Source organism: Thermobia domestica, chromosome 1 (genome assembly GCF_964235325.1).
Source record: "Thermobia domestica chromosome 1, izTheDome1.hap1.1, whole genome shotgun sequence".
Lineage (NCBI taxonomy): Eukaryota > Metazoa > Arthropoda > Insecta > Zygentoma > Lepismatidae > Thermobia > Thermobia domestica.
In genome coordinates, this window is record NC_137454.1 from 259,537,904 (window position 1) to 259,555,702 (window position 17,799).

Genomic DNA, 17,799 nt, shown 5'->3' on the forward strand with positions numbered 1-17,799 from the left:
ATTTACTAAATATGCCGTTGGGAGAAAACTATCCATAAAATAAGAAATAACACTTCGTAAAACACTTAAATTCCTAATTTTTAGAAGTGTACACTAAATGTAGTTTAACACTAACAATAATGCTTTGTAAAAATATTTAGTGGAATAACATATTTAAAATATTAATGTGATAAACAACGTTAAGCTATATAGTAACTCACTGAATGTAAATTTATATATTAAATTATTCAGTAAAGAACAGCAATTAATCTCTACCATATTTGGAGCACTATAAAAGGAGTACAAATTTTATCGTCCTACTACTCAGAAATCAACCGTAAGATCATAGTTAGAATCATCACACAATTCTTCAGTATCAACATTACTATCACTCGTCTCTTCATTTTCTTCTGTGCCACTCATTTCTTCTGTATCCTCTTCCAATCTCTCTGGTGCTTTGTTCTGTTCCATGCCAATAGCTGGTGACTTCTTTCTTGATGACCCTGGTCCTCAGTGTTGCGTCCGTGAAACTTATTTAAAAGCTTCCAATTATATGAAGGATATGTTAGTTTCTTTGCGCTCTCCAATGATAAATGATTTCTTGTTTTACTGTAGATCCAACTAAATGTGGAAAGAGTTCTTTCTGTGGCAGCAGATGTAACCGGAGCACTAATGATTCGAATGGCGACATCAGCTAATTCAGTGATGCCTCGAATCCCTCTCCACCAATGTAGTGAGCTCACTTGTTCCAGTCCGCCCCACAAAAACTTCCTTGTCCCTATAGTCAGTAAAACAGAATTCAATCCCATTTGTTTTGTAACTTTACAAACGAAGTTAACTTCATCAAACAATTCTTCAGCGGTCAGTTTGCAGCCCTGAAAAGTGGGATTGAGGAGATTTGCAGCCAGATGAATTGGACCCAAGCCGAATTCACGTCTTTCTTTTAAATTTTTCCATTATTGATTGCTCTTCTTTTTCGAAAGGATTGGCGATGATAACTGTTCTGGCAGAGTTTGATGAAGGCTCTGGAATTTTGAGTGCACAGTGTCTATCAGAGGCTCATTTTACTGGAACCAATTAATCAAATCCACAATAGGTTTCAAAATGGCTACAATTTTTTCAATATAAACCCAGAATACTGATTGAATTTCTGAATGTAATGACGATTCCTCACTCACAGCGAGCGTCTGAAGCACAGTTTTATTGACAAGCAAACTTTGGAGGAGTGTAAATGGCTTCTTCATCTTGTTTCTCCAAGTAACTTTAACGAAATTGTAACCCTTTTCTCGCAAAGCGAAAAGGAGGTAGCTTCACAAGGGTTTCTCGTCGTCCGATTTTCTTCAAACTTAGCACATATACACTAGACCGAAAATAAATCGACAAGTATTTTTTTTTGTTTGTTTGTTTGTTTCTTTCGGGAAATAGGTTAAGGGGGGCAAAGGGACCCTTTTCAAAAAAGGGCCTCCTTGACTAAAAGGGCAATTAACGAAACTCTCCCAATGCAAAGATACTAGACCGAAAATAAATCGACAAGTATTTTTTTTTTTTGTTTGTTTGTTTCTTTCGGGAAATAGGTTAAGGGGGGCAAAGGGACCCTTTTCAAAAAAGGGCCTCCTTGACTAAAAGGGCAATTAACGAAACTCTCCCAATGCAAAGATGACTTCAAAGTAGGAAATACGGGTTGTGTCGTTTTTGCGAAAAAAGAGTTTCAGGCGGCAATGGCTCCCTTCAAATGACAAAGGACCCCGCACAATTCTTACGGAAAGTAGATTTCGGTGGAATTGCTTGAAATCGTGATATGTTGTAGATATTGTAAACCTGAGAAAAAGTCTCAAAAGTCTCCATGGGCACAACCAAAAATCACTGACCTGTTGGCCACTACAGGGTCATATTTTTTGAAATCAGCCGAAGATAACGATCTTCTGGATTTCAGTAAATATGACTGAAACCGTGATATGTTGTAGACATTGTGATCTTGAGAAAAATTAACGGACATAACCACCAATCACTGACCATTTGGTCACTACAGGGCCACTTTTTTGAAAGCAGCCGAAGATAGTGATATTCTGGATTTCGACGAAAATGACTGAAACTGTGATATGTTGTAGATATTATGATCCTGAAAAAAAAGTCTCAATAGGCACAGCCACCAATTACCCATCGTTTGGCCACTAGAGAGCAACATTTTTAAAAAGAGCGGAAGGTAACGGTATTCTAGATGTCGGTAGAAATGAATGAAGCCGTAATGTGTTGTAGATATTGTGATCTTGAGAAAAAGTCTGAATTTGTACAATCATCCATCACTGACCGTTTGGCCACTATAAGGTCACATTTTTACAGGACGGATAGGAATTTCAAGAAAATCGTAGACTTTTACGTTGTCGTCCCTAGTATCCTTTCTAATTGTCAGAAGGATATGAGCTATACCTCATTGTAAAGGTTATGGAACGAAGATTCCATCGAGTTAACTTTTGTGCCCCTCGTGCCAAACGCGAAGAAGAAGACGAAAAGTTTGAAGAAAATGACATTTTTTGTTTTTGGAAATTTGTCAAAAGCTGGCAACACTGTTACTTGTCGTACGAAGGAAAAATATTTTCAAGTGTACGCCAGACATTGGGTACAATCATGTAAAAAAAAAAAGTGAAGGGCGAAAGTTGCATACCAAGTGAGAAAAAATTCCGAATGCGTTTACTACGAGAATCACCCTGTACATATTTTTCGAAATATTTTGGTCTACTCTGACGTCACTAATTGGCACAGCGATATAAGCCATACCTCATTTGAAAGATTATGAGACACATATTTCAACGAGGTAACTTGTGTTCTTCGTGCTCAATCCGTAAAAGAAGAAAAAAATAAAAAAAAAATTAAAATATAAAATACATTTTCTCGAAGTTGGCAACACTGTTATTTGTAGTGCACAAGAATGGCCATGCACAGGATATCATTAGTTTGGATGTTTATTTATCTTTATTGATACCACTTTTTATGCTTGCAGCTCCTTTGGAGGAAGAGTCTCCCTCTCCCAAATGCTGAGGGGGAGGGAGAAATAGTACATCCAGCTTCTCCCCCTACCCTTCCGCTGCTTGACTTTCCATGTAGACGAAATGCACACTGTTGGAAAGTTTGATCCTTCCTAAAGAGAGAGACACCTAAATAATCTCTTTAGGTTAATTAGAAGCGAAGCGATGGAGGTTTAAACTGCTTGCTCAATTCTTGAGCTGTTCGTCATGTAAAGGTTAAATGAGCATAAGGTATTCTGGATTTCGGTGTAATTGCTTGAAACTGTGATATGTTGCTGAACGTTTGGCCACTACGAGGCCACTTTTATGAAAACAGTAGAAGGTAACTGTATTCTGAATATCGGTGGAATTGCTTGAAGCCATAATACGTTCTTAATATTGGATCCTGAGAGAAAATTTCAATGGGCACAACCACCCATCACTGACCTATGACCACTTAAGAACCACGTTTTTTGACAACAGCAGAAGGTAGGTCTGGATTTCGGTGGAATTGGTTGAAACCGTGATATATTGTAGATATTGTGATCCTGAGAAAACGTCTCAATGGACACAATCACCAATCACTGACCATTTGGTAACTAGGGGACCACATTTCTTAAAACAGCAGAAGGTAAGGATATTCTGGAATTTTGGTGGAATTGTATGAAGCCACGAAAAGTCCTATCGAACAACCCGAATGAGGAATGGGAGAGTAGCGTCTAACATCATTTAAGCATAGACAACATTCCGATGTTCGTCTTGAGGGACAAAGGAAAACCCTGGAAAGCACTAGACATTTTTTCTCAGCATCATGACATCTACAACACAGTTTCATTCATTTACATCGTAATGAAAAATATCATATATCCGGCGGTTTTCAAAAATCTGCATCTGTAGTGGCCATACCGTCAACAATTGATGGTTGTGTCCATTAAGACTTTCTCTCACGATGAGAAGATCTACGAGTACAACATATCAAGATCTCGTACAACATATCAGAAATTTACTCATTCTTACAGAAATCCAGAACGTCGTTCTATTTTCAAGAAACTTAGCCTGTGGTGACCAAACGATTAGTGACTTGTGGTTGTGTCCATTCATACTTTTTCTCTGGATGACAATATCTACAACATATCACGGTTTCTGTCACTTTGACCGAAATCTAGCATATCACTATCTGCGGTTCAGCTGCTTTAAAAAAAAAAGTGGCCTCGTACTGGCCAAACGGTCAGTAATTGGTGGATGTGCCTTTGAGACTTTTTCTCAGGATCACAATATCTACAATATATCACAGTTTCAGTAATTTTCATCGAAATCCAGAATATCACTATCTTCGGCTGCTTTCGTTTCTTTAATGTGCCCTTTTAGTCAAGGGGGCCCTTTTTTGAAAAGAGTCCCTTTGCCCCCCTTAACCTATTTTCCGAAAGAAACAAAAAATACTTGTCGATTTATTTTTGGTCTAGTGTATATGTGCTAAGTTTGAAGAAAATCGGACGACGAGAAACCCTTGTGAAGCTACTTTTCGCTTTCAGTTTTTGGGCCTGTTTTTGCCCCAAAGTCTTCAATTCTGTTTCTATAACTATTCTCTGAATTTATAGTTGTGATTGTTTATTTTTGACAAAAAGTGTCAGATTGATTGTATGGTGAAAACAAATTATGGTAATTCCCCACAAAACACGAGCGTCTCTGGTGAGGGGGACACGTCCCCCCAATATTTTAAAGTACAAAATATCCAATATTTTATTCTAATTTAATTATTTATAACGATAGAATAACATATAAAGAATAATATTTTTTTATTTGAAATATAATATTCAGGCTGTGAAACGATTATAACAGAGTTCTTGATATACCTCAGGAGACCCGTGAAGATAAGCAAGAAGGGTAAAAATGGAATCGAAGATAATAAACAGGTTGGACTATGAAGTACCATTTAAATAATTTTTTGTCCCCCCCCCCATTTTTTACATGCCAGAACGCCAGTGCCACAAAATATATATAAGATATATCGGACTCAATGCAAAAGATAGATTTTCTTTCCTTAAAATACGTAATAACATTATATTCGGTGCATTTGATGTTGTTTTCGTTTTCACAATATGAACTTTTATAAGTTATCATAAGCGGTAATATGTGATATGTATTATACCGAATCCACTTTACACCTAATTTTCCTCACACCGAGTTTTTCGTACACCAAATTTTTTGTACGCAGAGTTTTCTTACACCGAATCTTCCTAGACCCTTGTCTGACTTGTTCTCAATCATGTTTTCATTTAACTGTAGTAACCACAAACACCGACCTACAGAATGTAACCCTCACTAACATTATTATTATTAATCTCGGGACAACAGATGAAGGAAGTGCGTGAAGTGCCACTACATGGAAATTCGACAGAACTCTATAGAGTTCTCAACTCTGAAAAATGAAATTACCAGCACCTGCTCTTAATCTTTACCAGGTGAAGAATACTAATAATTGTATTTTAAATCTTGAATTATATTGTGAGACCCTGACAAAAAATACCGGTCAGTTGACGACTCTAATCCGTAATAAATTTCAATTTTGTAAAATCATTCATTTATCAATACATTTAATGAAATTATATATTCATTGACTATAAGTATATTTTTAGCATTTTCTAGATTGAAAGTGAAGTTATTGTATGGAAATGACAGGATTAAGAAATTCATATGGCCGTGTGCACCAACGAAGTTGAAACGAAGTTTCACTCAAACGCGTTTAACATTAAAGTTTCAAGTTTAAACGTGGTTCCAAGACTTTTGTTGCACCATTGAAAGTCGAAGTTCAGTACATCTCATTTAAGTAAACTTCGGTCAATTTGTAAAATCGACTCTGATTAGTTGTCGCCTTTTGTCTCTAATATTCATTTAACAAAGTAACAAATGAAGAAAGCATACCGCGTGCCGGTCTTTTCGACTTTCGAAATTGCGTACATAGTGTTGTGAGTAGTCTAATTTCAGTGATCATAATTGTGATGGAAAAAATAATGAAACCACGAGCAAAAAATTTTTCTGAACACGAGAAATGTGTTGTCATTTCATTAGTGGAAAAATACAAAGACGTTATTGAATATAAACAAAACTGACTTGGATCAACGAAGTTTAAACCCCCAAATTCGGCCGTTCAAGCTAAAACCAAGTTTATCCACCACTTGTCCGAGACTTAACCTCGAACGTTGTTGGTGCAACAGACATTTTCACCGAGCTTGGTTATGACTAGAGACCGGATGTTAGGCAAAATGCCTATTTTTTAATATTAAAGATATGATCAAAAATAATGTTTTAAAGTTTATATGGGGAGCTATAGTTTCGATTTAAGGCAATTTTATTTTGCCTATTTCGACCTTTACTGCCTAAATAATTGCTTTAGTGCATAATATTGCCTATTCTATACATTTTCTTCAAAATAAGCCTTTATTGGGAAAATATATAATTTACGTAACATAATGCACACATTTTTACTTATATTTTGTGTTTGTAAACACAAACATGTGGTACGTTGCAATATATAGCTATACAAGATGAACTTCAAAGATGTGCACATACTTCGGGAGGTAATTCGTGACATGAAAAGAAGACAAAAGTCCCCTTGAATGTCACGAATCATCTCCTGAAGTATGTGCGCACCTTTATGTCCCTTTCCAATTGTCAGGATTCGATTTTCGATTCCAAGTTGGCACCCCTGTTACTTGAACACGACGCAGAACTCGACAACATGCAACAGCCCTTTTTGTCTTCTTTTCATGTCACGAATCACCTCCCGAAGTATGTGCACATCTTTCAGGTTCACTCAGTATGTGGAATGCATAACATGCCTCGTTTTTGTATATACAGTAAAAGAAGATATTCTTTAACAAATAAGTATATTTCTATATTCTTTGAACATTATCTATGACTTGAATCTATTTTTTTAATGGTATTGAGTATTTATCTTTATTATTTCGAGTTACATTTTAGTGCCTATTTTACTGCCTATTTTTTAAATTTTAAGTGCCTATTTGCCTGCCTATTTTCCAGGTTTTTAGTGCCTAAACATCCGGTCTCTAGTTATGACCCTCGTTCAATAGTTGCACTTCGTTGGTGCACACGGCCATTAAAGTGATTGAACTAGACTTCTAAACAACTTTAATATTTTCATTGAATTCTTTACTCATTTGTGTTACTTGTTAGCTTAGTTTGCTAACATATATGGAAGACAGTTTATTTTATAGCTTATGGGAGATTATTAACTGAATATACTTGGAATTACAAAGGTATAGTAAATACAGTCTCTGAGCGAGTGATCAATTAATAGTGGCCATTTAGTAAATGTTGATGTCTTTGGCTCCAATGTCAATAGTCGCGATAAGCATTATTTTCAAACGTAATAAAATGATAATTTTTAATTGTGTATTTTTTTCTTTTCAGAATGAGGACAACGTACCGGACAATTTCTTTAGAGAAAAGTGCAAACCAAATAAATTATACAAGTGAATAAAATCATGAATATGTTTACGAGTGAATCATGAATATGTATGAATCAAGATTTTTTCAAAGAAAGCATATATATATTTCGTGAATTAAAATCGTTGTTATTTTCTTTAAATTCCATTCTCTTTAAATTTTCATTTTAAAATTTGCTGTAACTCTAGATTAGATCTTATTTTCATTTAAAGATATTTAAAAAATCATGTGGTAGCTATAGTTATCATATTTATTTTTATTATTTGTTTAAGAAGTTGTTCATAAATTTCATTATTTAATTATATATATTCTGTATCTATTTGTGTGTATATACACACACAGAAATTTATATTGAAGTTTAATTTTTGTTTAAATTTGTAAAAGCTTGTATTTCTTTCTTTTTAAATATTGAAGTAGTATTAAATGCTTCTCAAGATAATATCTTGTATCTAGCGTTTGACATAAACCCGTATATCCGACTGCGATTATCAATGATTATAAGCAACGTAGAAGACAATTCTGTTCTTCCTTGAATTATGACTTACTAATTTTGGGCAGAAATGTTGATATATATGCTTCATGTATCACAAAAGTAATCGTCAATTGTGGCCATAATATATTACTTATAAAAATCTTTTTACAGAACTGAAATAAATATATCAAGTTTTAAGTCACACGTGGTATGTCAGTTCTAGACGCCGTCGTTGGATGGTGTGCTTGTCTGTACATCTGCTTGAGTATTGCATCAGTCATCATGGAGTCGTACATGTTCCAGTGTGCGCGCTGTATTTGTTGTTTGTGGTTTTATGAATCCCGATTGACTACAACTATTCACAGAAACTTCAGGACATACCCTGACCTGCCACTGAAGTATGCACACTTACCTAGTACTATGTCGGCCCCCCTCTGCCCTTACGAGCTGTCTGCTCCATACAGCCCTTTTCGCGACATCCCACAAATGTTCCACTGGACAGTAATCTGTACTGCAAACGAGGCCTGCATTAAGTGGAGGTCGGTAGAATATTCCTCGAACCATCAAATGTCCCCATTAAACCTCAATTAATCAATTGAACCATTCAACTTTGCCTAAAGATAATCCGGAACCTGTGGGCTGGACAATTGTCTTGCTGGAAAATACCTGTCCCGTTGGCGTGAATCATGGTCATGAGCAAGTATACATGGGTCTCCCAGGATGTCCACATACAGACTAACATTCAGGAATCCTCTTACGCGAACTAATGGTTGCAATGATACCAACTGAAGACACCCCAGCCAAACAGCCCCTTACCACCTTGCATTGTACCAACCTGACACGTGGAACTCTGGACTATAACCTGCTAATCATTGTTACACAAAGTTCGCTTACTTATTGAATTGCTCTTATATATTCACATTTCGTTTCTTTTTAATATACTACAATTAGTATATTAAAATATCTGTTCATATCTTCAAATTATGCTTCATTACTTCATTTATGTATAGACACATCAATAAACAGAGTTTATAAATTACAATTAGTAGTTGGTCTATTACACTAGCCTCAGCTATTCAATGAATTGCAATGGTTTTAAGGGTAAGCCAAACAAAGGTACTATACGACTCAAAGAGAGATTACAATAGTTATGTTTGTTCAAATTCTTGTTCGGACGCAAAGAATATATAAAAGTTATGTTTCACAAAACAAGTCAAATATTAATTGTCGGCAGGACCACAATATGTAAAGACCGTCGATGATGAACCATAATCATTCATACCTTTATGTTTTGAGTTTTCAGTATTGTTTGCTATATATTTTTCTTTGAGTATAAAGTATAAAATTTCATAATTACTTGATTTTAATAATTACATGTAATATGTTATTCCTCCAAAGTCTAGATTTCCCGAATGGTACAACATTTGCTACAAATAAGGTGCATCATTCTCCCACCCCCACTGTAGGGATTATCATACACACACACACACACACACACATATATATATATATATATATATATATATATATATATATATATATATATATATATATATATAAACACACAGTGGCGGATCCAAGGGGGCTATAGCCCCCCACCTTGACGCTCAGGTATACACTGGATAAAATGCAATCCTGCTTTACACTGGATAAAACTGCAAACTATAGTTTAGCCCCTCCGTTGATCATATCCTGGATCCGACACATAATGTATGTATACAGGGTGATTCTTTATAGGGTTTACAAGTTCAATCAGTTATAATTCTTTATTGGAACCACATACAGACTTAGTTTATATGCCATTAAACTGCAAAACACTTCAAGTTTGACTCACGTACTGAGTAGTTGCGGAGTTGCCCACATGCGACGCCACCGATCAGTCGTTGAAAATGGAGACATTCACTGGTGCGGAAAGAATAAGTGCGTGTTTTAATTTGAAGAAACGAAACCAGCAACGAGTGTACAGCGTGAGTTTCGCACACAAAACGGCAAGGAACCACCCAGCAAAATAAGTTTCCAAAGTGGAATGCTAATGTTGGAGGGCACGTTTATAACTTATACGCACAAGGTATGTGAACCTGGGACTTCACTAGTTGGGGCTAGCCGTAAGTAAACGTCCTTCACCGGCTAATAGCTTGTGCCCCTTAACACAAAATTATACTTGAAGCTCGACGCGACGTACGTAGTTACGGCTTCCAAACCTGGAGTCAAACTCCTCGATAGAGATGCACGCGAGACGAGACTTTAAGTCTCGCGAGACTTCTCGCAGTCTCGCAACATTTATGAATTACATTTAATTGTATATTTAGTGACTAGCAGCGTTCACCCCGCTTCGCTGCGGTCACCCCGGAACGCAATAAACTTTGTTACTTAGATAATTTTTACTTTTTCGCTTTCAAGTGATATGATAAAAACCATAGAAGATTGCAGTAAATGTTAACATTATATCGCCTGTCATTTATGTTAACCCACCCCGCTTCGCTGCGGTCACCCCCGAACGCAATAAACTTTGTTACTTAGATAATTTTTACTTTTTCGCTTTCAAGTGATATGATAAAAACCATTATAACGCCTGTCATTTATGTTAACCCGCCGAGTGACACGGTCATGCGGGTTGCATATAAATACGTTTATTTTTATACCTATGATGAACTAACAAAGGATTTGTACGTAATGGACACCTGAATGGTCAATTATCTCAAGACACTGGTAATTGAAAATTAAAGTGATATGATAAAAACCATCTAGGGTCCAAATCCTAATAACCCCCCAAAAATAAAAGAAATTGGTTCAGCCGTATTAGCGTGATGAGCGGACAAAGGATTTGTACGTTCTCTTTTATATATATAGATTTTACATTTATTGAGTTTTCTAAGTTGAGCGTTAATGCCTCCAGGAACAAAAAAGTGATTGGGGCAATAGACACTTTATGAGATTTATTATTCAAGGTTGATTTTACTTAGCTCAGGATCAAAAAACATGTGGTCTGTGTCTGTGTGGCTTGACACCAGTGCTGTCGGGTTAAGCAAAACTTTTCAGGTTTTGATATTCTGGCAACACTGCAGTTAGTTCAACTGTATGATTTGGAAATTGAACCATAAAGCTTTTTTCGTATCAAGTATAGTTTGCTGGATATTTTGATTCTCGCAATTGTTAACATATTGCGTTATCGACAAGTCCGTTGACACAAGTAATGTTATTCCTTGGTGGTTGGTGTAAAGGGATGCGACAATAGATGGCAGCACTGTTCTCCTACACAAGTAACGTATTTTTTATATTTTCTCTGCTGCTTCCACAAATTTAATGCTAGAGAGTTTAAACTTTCTGAAAAGCAAGTTCAAACCTATTCTAAGAGAACAAACAATCCGTGTCAATTTTGTATATTGTGACGTTAGAGCATTCCTCGGACTAGAAGCAGGCAAAGACCAGGTTGAAATCCGGTTAAATAAAGACGAAGAAATTTACATATAGATATAGTAAAAGGATCCGGGTTTGATTTAATGAGTTCAGAAAAACATACACAGAAACGTTATATTCTTTATATCCTAATTACATTGGCGACTTTTTTTCGGGGCAAAAATGTGCGCGCATGGCATACTGGAAAATATTGCTGGAGACCTCTAAGCTGGAAAACAATGTTGGATCCAGCAACAATTTATGCTGGCTTTGTTGTAAATTATGCTATTAATTTGACGAAAATTAATGGTCTAGCAATCAAATTCCAGCACAACCTTTTTTTTTTTAATTTCGAGCGGAGGGCCACAAGTTCGGATACCATGTTGAACTGTAGGTTCCATCTTCTTAGTATGTTATGATCATTCATCCCATGGAAAGCAATGGCAAACCCCCATGGATTCACCTTGCCAAGGGACTTTTAGGTCAAATACCTCCCTTCGGACAGAATATCACATCATCATTCATTAACAACCATAGAATAACACATTGCAAAATTTTGCCCCAGTTTATATGCGAGACCATGAGAGAAAATCTCGCGTGAGACGCGAGATGAGACTCAAAATTTTATGCGAGACGCGAGACGAGACTTCACATTTGCGAGACGAGACGCGAGACGAGACCAACATTTGAGGCTGCGAGACGAGACGAGACTTTTCCATTTCTCGTCTCGTCTCGCGTGCATCCCTACTTCTCGAGCACAAAGGTTCGAGATACGAGCTGCAATGGTTCACTGAAGAATGTTGTCAGTTCATTCTAAAAACTACTCAGTTAAATCACCTGTATGCACATCCGAACATAATACGGAAATGAATTTATGTTAATTTTATTCCACTGGCCACGACGATACATTGTGATAACTCGGGCGTGTGAAAGTACAGATAACGAACTGGTAAAGCTAGGTAGTTGGTGCCATTCGGTCGCTTGAACACCTGTTCTATTCTGGTCTGCTCTAATCTACTGCAATATTTCCATAAAAGATTAAAGAAAGCACTTAATTCAGTTCCAAATAACAGTAGAATATATACGGTGCATATTAATAAGTCAGGGAGAAACACTGAAAAGGTTCGTCGCTCACTGAAACGTTCTCACCAAAAAGCATTGTTTTAAATATATGTATGAAAAAACAATGAAAGACTTTTTCCAGTTGCGTGGGAAGGAAGCAATTCCCACCGAAGAAAACTTATTTGCGTCGCAGAATAAAGTATAAATCGTAAAAATAATCACTCTTTACGAAATATACAGAGCGTCCACAAAAATACTTCTATAACCTGGTGGCGGTAATACTACTTCGCCCCTAAATCTCTAGCTACGGCTCTCGTTAAGAGCACCATACATGCTCATTTAACTGCTCTGATACACAGTCATACGTCTTGCAAATAAAATCAGAAAAATAAACACACTGCTGAACAAGACTGCACTTATTTAATAAAAACACATTTACACGTAACGTTTCGATCTTCTAGCCAAGATCCTCATCAGACTACAGTCTTGTTCAGCAGTGTTTTTATTTTTCTGATTTTTTAACTGCTCTATCAACCATAGGACTTTCAAAGCTGAATTCCTTACATGAATGGATATATTAGCTGTCTGCAAAAGGCGTATCTTAAAAGTAAGCATCTACAAAATCTACGAAGAGGCGTAACTAACATATAGCTATTCGCCCATTGACTACTTCCAATTCCTTTGTGGTTCTTATTTGTGAATGAGTAAACTGGCATAGCTTCTTTCTAGAAAGAAAAGGAAACAAAACAAAAGAAACGAAAAGGAAACAAAAGAAACGAAAAGGAAACAAAAGAAAAAGAAGAAAGCCGAACACATATATTATTAAAGTGACAAGAGAATTTGTTCGTGGTCTTCCTTCATTCGTGCTTTCCAGTGTGTTGCTCATATCCAAGAATTAAGTTAGGTGCTGAGAATAATAACGGCACATCATAACCAAAGTTCACTTTGTGAAGAAGATGGCGTTATCTCTTACATTCTAATATTCATTTGCACTATGTGTGAATTTTAAAGATAGAATATGAGAGTGTTATGGATTGTACTTTTCTGTTATTAAGATCCTATGGCATGTCTGAAGTGAAGTTAGATCATGCTATGATCATTATTTCCTATAACATTATTTTTGTGAATAATAGTATGCTGAATATGAAACAATTCTTTGTTTGCTAGGTAGGCCTATATAATAAAAATGAGATTTAAATGTTCCAGGTACACAATAAAAATGTTCCAAAAATAAGGGACACCGTATTACTTTGGTACTATTAGCAATTGGAATGAGCAGAATTAGTTTAAGTTGCATTAAAAGCAATATTTTTCTATAGGATTCTTACTTACAAGTAAGGTTTCCCAGGTGATACACGCCGATTTTAATCAAACTTCACAGGTTTGTAGAACAGCAAAAAATAAGCGACACGTATTTTTTTATAGCGGCCCATATGCATATTTAGGCGGTATAATAGGGCTGTAAAATTGGGACAACAAAGCATACTTTAGGTAAAAGCGCGAAAACGAGAAGAGATAGCCAAACGTTGTAAAGGAGCAAGTTGTCATGACACGATAAGCATTTCAATAACACATAGCGCTTCCACGGGGATAACACCCAACATCCGCAAATGGACCAATCAGGGATGAAAAGCAGTCACAGAGCTTTATCTATTACGCGGAATCCAAATAACGTAGGTAAGAATAAAGAATAATAAAGAATAAATGATACGTGTTTTTTCATTTTTGCAAGATGAGACAAAAAACGTAAATAGATGCATCGTTATCTCAATGTCGAAAGATTGGAGAACTGGGAATATGAAGATGTGAACGCCTATATGAGAGGCAACCTGTCAATCAGTTTTGTAGAACTGGTTGCAGGTGACAGGTAGAATCCTGCTCGAGAGGTAAATACCAAACCTGATCTTGTTGTTCAATGGTTTATATGTTATATTTATTAGTAGTTAGTGATTGCGAACAGTTCAATGCTCATGATCAGTAATTTAAAAGCCACCCAGCAGTAAACGAAATCACGCCCTTCCTGTAAGAATCGGCCGTATAGGATAGTAATACAAACATTGATATTGTTTTGCAACAAGCCCCGTTGTAGGGATAAATAGGCCCTTTACGGGATACTAAACAACATGTTGAACACAATTGAACAGGTTGACAAAAATATACAATTCATAGTCACATGCATATGAGCATGCATTTAAACCAAAACACGTGGATATGTTACACAAGCACTATTTTCAGTAAGATGCTGTATGTTGAACCATAGCCGGCTGCTATTTAACAGAATGTAGCGTGATGACGAATATTGTATGGAACGAAGATAAGCAATTGTAGTAAATATTCGTCATACAAATGATTCTTATTGAAATCGGACATGAGCCTAATAGAAGTTCCTTGACATAAGCAGTATAAAAACGATATTAAATGATTCGTGGCTACATGTATTTGTTTCGAAATATACAAATGTAAACAGCATAAAGTATGGCACGTCAAATGAAAATGAAAAGTCCTACAACTAACAAAACAGTTCCATTGAATAAAAATTAAAAGTCCTACAACTAACTAACAGAACAGTTCGATATACATTTACGAAAACAGTACATAAATACGATTCTTGGCCATTCAAATGCGTTTGAATTTGCCACATGTCAATATTGGAAACCATTCCTCTGTTGTATTAATAGATAGACCTAAACGTAGCATTCCGAACACAAACTTCTAGAAAACAGTTCTAGTGTCATTGACAAAGAACTGGGCATAACTAAAGCCGATGAACATAATCAGTGATGCAATTCATAATTCATTAGGTGTGTTGGCAATATGTTGCGTGCAACACGTTTGTTACGTAGTATCATTATGTACATTTTGCACAGCTAAATGTTGCATGCCAATGCGGATATTAGAAAATAAATAGCTATGTTGAAACAATAACAAGGAAAATACGAAACAAAATGCTCTCTATATACAAGGGAAACGGAATTCACTTTGTCTGTTATAAATGACATCTTATTTGTTGTCCAACCTATTCATTGTATGTATTGCAGAAGTGGAACTTCACAAAAAATCCTCCAAACACAAATATTTTAGACACCAAGAACACCTGACAATGGATGGTTGTCTACAGGTGTCGCACAACAATGAATGCAATTGATGAAAACCGAAAACTACTGGGTTGGTGAAATGTATCGGTCTTTCCGAAACATAGCCGCAGCGGAACCATGCATAGGCGAACAGAGGTGTATATCTTGGAGAAGATAACTGATTATTTACTAATGATTGAAGTTTGATGATATTGTCTCTTGTCTGGAGATTGATATTTAGTTGTTGAAGAGTAACTACATCGGAGATTTTACGCACATAACTCTTCCATATTCTAAAACCATAAACATCCAGAGGTTGGATTATGCCCGTTGTATGCTTAGGTATGGACATAATTGTACATTGTTTGGTTGGATCTGTGATAGCTGCCAAATCATCTTTATCATACCCAGTCCAGGAATCTACTAATAGCACGGTCCGTTCACCAACTTGTGGAAGGTACGCAGACTGAAACCATAATTTGATTATTTCTTTGGTTACTTTGCTGGATGTCGATGCACAAATCAGCAAGTTTTCTGGTCGAAGCATTGTCTGTTGTACCCGTGGCCCGAACTTTCCGTGAGGTTCTTTTAAGACGATGAGCATAGGCGACAGTAGCTTTCCATTGGCAGATACGATTGGCTGTATCGTGTAACTGTGTGTCGTCGCAGACAGAGACTGCACATTTGCGTAGACCTGTTTCTCTCCACGCATTGCAAGACATCTACCCGAATGAAATTCCAAATTGAATCCACTCTGGTCTGTATTATACACATTCTCCGCACCATGAGAATTTATACATGAGCGAACACTTTGCACGAACCTATTAGCATTATCATGTATATCTTTGGATTGTTCTGCGCTATTGTACGTGACATATTTTGTAATTTTCCGTGACACGATGTGATGACGCCTTTTAAACTGCCATAGCCATTTCTTTGACGCTTTAAACCCGTTGAATCCCACAGTTTGACTAGCTTCTTTAGCCCAACGTCGTAAGTCTGTGTTATGAATTATAAGATTTTTGCATTTAGCAGTATGAAATTTCTCACATACGATTGCATCAATATGCGTCCCTTTTTCATAATTTGTTCCACCGTCTTGCAACTGTCTTTCCCATTTATAGAGGTCATTCCTACTTTTGACGAACTTGAATCTATGTTTTACAGTTTCAAATGACAGACACCTCTTCTTTCCACTTTTCCAAAACTGCACTGCCTTCACTTTATATTCTGTGTCTACAGCTTCGCTGGTACTCCCTTTCTCCGCAATACCAACGTTGTATTGTGATAATCCTTCGTCTTCGTTGCTTTCTGTGTCATCTTCACTCGCGAGTAAAGAAGCGACGTCATGTACGTCATTATCACTAAATACCAGATCATCTGTAACGTTCACGTCGGTATTACAACCTTTCCTGAAACTTTCCAGGACATCAACAAGAATATCCTTTATTTCCATTTCATATTCGGTTTTTACAGTGTTCACACGTTTCGTTTCTTTGTATGCGTCCATTAACATATCCAGCACATTGTGTGGATTTACATACGTCATTTTCACAACACTGCAAACAGTAGCATACCACTTACACACACCTCATGCTGACTACTTCACAACACACGGGTTCATGTGTTCAGAACTTCTACCGGTTTCTTTACATGGCATATACACACAAACACAGGTATATCCACGTATAAAATACACAAACGTTCGCTACCAACCGGTAGTCTATTAGTTTCAAAACACAACTGTGCCCACACTTCCACACTGTACGGCTTCCGTGTTTGACGTAGACATACACTCCCAGGTAATACCCAGTTTTCGCCGCATTTCTGGCTCTGCTTCTTTACACTACAATGTCCTTGAGCCAATGTCTCTCTTCTGGCATGGCTGCAACCAGTTCTACAAAACTGATTGACAGGTTGCTTCTCATATAGGCGTTCACATCTTCATATTCCCAGTTCTCCAATCTTTCGACATTGAGATAACGATGCATCTATTTACGTTTTTTGTCTCATCTTGCAAAAACGAAAAAACACTTATCACTTATTCTTTATTATTCTTTATTCTTACCTACGTTATTTGGATTCCGCGTAATAGATAAAGCTCTGTGACTGCTTTTCATCCCTGATTGGTCCATTTGCGGATGTTGGGTGTTATCCCCGTGGAAGCGCTATGTGTTATTGAAATGCTTATCGTGTCATGACAACTTGCTCCTTTACAACGTTTGGCTATCTCTTCTCGTTTTCGCGCTGTTACCTAAAGTATGCTTTGTTGTCCCAATTTTACAGCCCTATTATACCGCCTAAATATGCATATGGGCCGCTATAAAAAAAATACATGTCGCTTATT

The 17,799-nt window shown here is 36.6% G+C and overlaps 1 protein-coding gene across 4 annotated transcripts in view; it reads left to right on the forward strand.

The window, feature by feature from the left end:
* The window catches only part of LOC145660665 (uncharacterized), a 193,949-nt gene extending 185,458 nt beyond the window's left edge, over positions 1 to 8,491 (forward strand). For all 4 annotated transcript variants that reach the window (XM_081725988.1, XM_081726014.1, XM_081725997.1 and 1 more), the window contains one exon: positions 7,413 to 8,491. The gene's annotated coding sequence lies outside the window, so the exon portion shown is untranslated. The remainder of the gene's footprint in view (positions 1 to 7,412) is intronic.
* Positions 8,492 to 17,799: the final 9,308 nt, after the last annotated feature.